A 3,541-nucleotide genomic window follows, 5' to 3' on the forward strand; every position below is an offset into this window, starting at 1 on the left:
TTTGTTGTTCCACCAGAGATGTGTTATTTCAGAAAATCTGTGATTCAAAGAATTAAATCACAACTGCTTCCTAGTACAAACTAGATGATTTTCTCTCTGGATTTTTCTAAACAGCTCTGGAAAATTCACATCTAATTACTAGCTGCTACTTGGTTTATATATCACCAAGTTTACAAGTGAAGACAAAACTGTAAAATACAATTAAAAGGTTCTTCACATGTTTCTTATTCATTTCTCTATCCAATGCAATTTAGGTTTGGCTGTGAATCTTTGAATACTTCCTTGTTTGCACCAGAATGGAAATACTGCATTTTCTTGATTCCTCCTAGAGGCTGCCATATTCCAGTTTGTCTCTGTCAACCCATGTGCCTCTGTTAGCTTATGAATTGTCACTATCAACTGCTATTGAACTAAGCATCCGTTGAAACTTTCATCCGTTGATGCTTTATCCGTTGAAGCTTTATCCGTTGATGCATTAGCAGTTGAAGCTTTATCCGTTGACGCACTTATCCGTTGATGGATCTTATCTGTTGAAGCTTTAGAGACATCTGTTGAAGCTTTGTTTCTTATCCGTTGAAGGTCTTTAATATCAGTTGATACTTTTTCACTTATACAAAATTACAAGGCATGAAATATTTACAATTAGCCCTCCTATTTGCATATCCACTAGTAGTCAACATGACTGATAATTTCCCACAACATCTAAGAAGTACAACTTAAATACAGAGACTGAAATGTGCTACAATACTAAACTTATTTCTAAGTGAAGCTACTCCTTAACGGATAGCCAAGATGGTTTTATCCGTTGAGGCTACAAACACTAGATTTCTACTTAAGTGTTTTGTTTAACTTACCATCAAACTAATACACATATTCCTAACAGTTAGCGTAATTCTTAGTTCTAAACATTCTCAATTTGTTATCATCTTAGCATTGAATAATAACCATACATTGTTGCTTAGGTGCGTAATTTAGATAGTTAACCAATACAGTCTCTGTGGGATCGAATCCGATTTATATCTTATACTACCTGCGAACTCGTATACTTGCGTGTAATATTAGCGCGTGTTTAGCGACTAACAAATTTTTAGCGCCGCTGCCGGGGACTGCAGTGTTAATTACTAGTTTATGTGCTTTCCATCAGTGGTCATTAAAGTTCATTGACTCGGACATTGTTACTTATTTGATTCCTTGTTTTATTTCAGGTGATCTAGCGAGGGTGTATGCATACGCTTTCACGTACTCGTAAGAGAACACTCGATAAAGCCGAGGAAGAACTTGTGGTTGTTCGTAGGGAAGTTTTTGAGGAAGAAAAGAAGGTAGAAGAAGAAGAGAATGTTGAAGAGCCAATTGTAGTAGCTATGGGTGATCAAGCAGAAAATCCGAAAGTTTTGATGGACTATTCTAAGCCTAAGATTAATGACATTCAGTCTAGCATCATTAGACCAGCCATCGCGGCTAACACTTTTGAGATCAAGTCAAGCACGATCCAGATGATACAGAACTCAGTTCAGTTTGGGGGTTCTCCTACTGAAGACCTCAACATGCACATCAGGGATTTCATCGAGATCTGCGATACTTTCAAGTTCAATGGTGTGACTGAAGATGCTATTAAGCTGCAACTCTTCCCATTCTCTTTAAGGGACAAAGCTAAGTGCTGGTTACACTCTCTACCGGAAGGGTCTATCACAACTTGGGAAGATCTTGCTCAAAAGTTTCTCACTAAATTTTTTCCCATGGCGAAGACTGCAGCAATCAGGAATGCTTTTACCCAGTTCGCGCAGCAAACTGGAGAATCTCTATGTGAGGCTTGGGATCGATATAAGGAGATGCTAAGGAAGTGCCCACACCATGGCATGCCTGATTGGATGATTATCAACTGTTTCTATAATAGATTGGTCCTACTTCTAGGCCCATGCTTGATGCAGCATCAGGAGGAGCCTTGTGGGATAAGAGCTACGATGAAGCTTATGAACTTATTGAACTGATGGCTGCTAATGAGTACCGGAATCCTTCCCAGAGACTGACTTAGGGAAAAGTTACAAGAATTTTGGAGTTGGATGCAGCAACTGCTATAGCTGCCCAACTTAAGGCTTTGACAATGAAGGTGGACACCTTGGCTAATTATGGAGTTAATCAAATCTCTAGTGTCTGTGAGCTTTGTGTTGGTGCCCATGAGACTGATCAGTGTACAATTTCTAATGAATCAGCTCAGTTCATGAGCAACTTCCGGTGATCGCAGCAACCTGTGCCAGCTACCTATCATCCAAACAACCACAATCATCCTAATTTCAGTTGGAGCAATGCTCAGAATGCGGTTCAACATCCTTATCATCAGTATCCAGCTAAGCAGTACAACCCCCTAGTTTTCAGCAACCGCAGTATGCACCAAAACAACAACTCCAGCTGTAACCAGCTAATGAAAAATCTGAATTAGAGGAGTTGAAGCTCATGTGCAAGAGTCAAGCTGTTTCTATCAAGACCATGGAAAATCAAACTGGGAAAATTGCCAATGCCTTGCTAAATCGTCAACCTGGTACATTTCCAAGTGACACGGAGGTTCCAGGGAAGAAGGAAGCTAAGGAGCAGGTAAAGGCAATCACTTTGAGGTCTGGAAAGGTTGCGAATCCCGAACAAACTCAAGAGTTGACTGAAAAAGCTGAAGTTGAGAAAGAAGTAGAGCAACGAGATGAAGAAGTGGAACCAAGGAAGACTACTATTGAGCACACTCCTCCTGAGGGTAATATAGAGGAGAAACAGATCTATCCTTCACCGCCTTTTCCTAAGAGACTGTAGAAGAAAAAGCTGGATAAGCAATTCGAGAAGTTTCTGGAGGTGTTCAAGAAACTTCATATCAACATACCTTTCGCTGAGGCTCTTGAGCAGATGCCTTATTATGCAAAGTTTATGAAAGGTATTCTCTCTCGGAAGGTGAAGCTAGATGATCTAGAGACTATCGCTCTCACGAAGGAATGCAGTGTTGTACTGCAGCAGAAGTTGCCTCTGAAGCTTAAAGATCTAGGAAGCTTCACTATTCCATGTACTATTGGAAAAGTATCTTTCGACAGATGCCTGTGTGACTTGGGAGCTAGCATCAATCTGATGCCTTTGTCAATTTTCAAACAGCCGGACTTGCCTTATCCCAAACCAACTTACATGACCTTACAGTTGGCCGACCGTTCTATTACATATCTGAGAGGTATTGTGGAGGATGTCTTAGTCAAGGTGGATAAACTCATCTTCCCATTGATTTCGTCATTCTTGATTTCGAGGAGGATAAGAAGATTCCCATAATCTTGGGAAGGCCTTTCTTGGCAACTGGCCGAACCTTGATTGATGTACAGAAGGGTGAGCTTACAATGCGAGTGTTGGATCAGGATGTGACTTTTAATGTGTTCAATGCTATGAAATTTCCTAATGATAATGAGGAGTGCTTAAAAGTCGAGTTGGTCGACTCGGTGGTCACATCGGAACTTGATCAAATGCTAAGGTCTGATGTCTTAGAAAAAGCCTTGTTGGGAAATTCAGACAGTGAAGATGA

General features: G+C 40.4%; 1 non-coding gene across 1 annotated transcript; it reads right to left on the reverse strand.

The window, feature by feature from the left end:
• Positions 1-1,751: 1,751 nt before the first annotated feature.
• On the reverse strand, positions 1,752-1,858 carry LOC141694678 (small nucleolar RNA R71). Its single transcript, XR_012563964.1, has one exon. It is a non-coding gene; the product is annotated as a small nucleolar RNA R71 (small nucleolar RNA).
• Between the last annotated feature and the right edge of the window lie 1,683 nt (positions 1,859-3,541).

The sequence above is a fragment of the Apium graveolens genome, chromosome 10 (assembly GCF_009905375.1).
Source record: "Apium graveolens cultivar Ventura chromosome 10, ASM990537v1, whole genome shotgun sequence".
Classification (NCBI taxonomy): Eukaryota; Viridiplantae; Streptophyta; class Magnoliopsida; order Apiales; family Apiaceae; genus Apium; species Apium graveolens.